The sequence below is a fragment of the Microtus ochrogaster genome, chromosome 18 (genome assembly GCF_000317375.1).
Source record: "Microtus ochrogaster isolate Prairie Vole_2 chromosome 18, MicOch1.0, whole genome shotgun sequence".
Lineage (NCBI taxonomy): Eukaryota > Metazoa > Chordata > Mammalia > Rodentia > Cricetidae > Microtus > Microtus ochrogaster.
The window spans coordinates 23,228,187-23,228,899 of NC_022020.1; positions in this window are offsets into that span (position 1 = coordinate 23,228,187).

The window sequence follows — 713 nt, forward strand, 5'->3', positions numbered from 1 at the left end:
GCTTTTGTTCTTTGGTCATAGGACATCATAGTCGCTCTGGATCAGCTAACTTTTTAAGAAAGGGAGGTACTGACATCTCATTTTTTTTTTTTTTTGAGACAGGGTTTCTCTGTAGCTTTGGAGCCTGTCCTGGAACTAGCTCTTGTAGATCAGGCTGGCCTCGAACTCACAGAGATCCCCCAGCCTCTGCCTCCCAAGTGCTGGGATTAAAGTTGTGCACCACCATCGCCTGGCTATATTTATTTATTTATTTCATAGTGAGTAGTTAATAGCACACATTATAGATTGCCTAGGTTCAATGTTCTGTCCAGCGCCTTGCAGAGCGACAATAACAAGTCAATTTTCTGCGCTCCATTTCTTCATCTATAAAGTTAAGGGCATTATATTATATAAGGTTTATGAGTTGAGTGCATACTGGATGTGGGTTCAGCAAATGACTTCAGCGGAGCGAGCGCTGAACGAACTGCCTCATCTCAGGTGGAGTACAGGAGCTAATTATTCTGTGAACTTGGCCAGCTCCCACCACCTGGTCTGCCAATTTGGAACAAGAGGGGGCAGCATTTCTTTCTTTGGCTGGATATGTTATTTTTTTTGTTTGGCTTTGAGACAGGGCATCAAGTAGCTCCAGCTGCCTTCATCTCTACATGCCTTGTCAGTTTCTTAAGGGCAGTGCTTTTGTCATGTTTAAACACTGTTGGCAGGGCTGGAGAGAT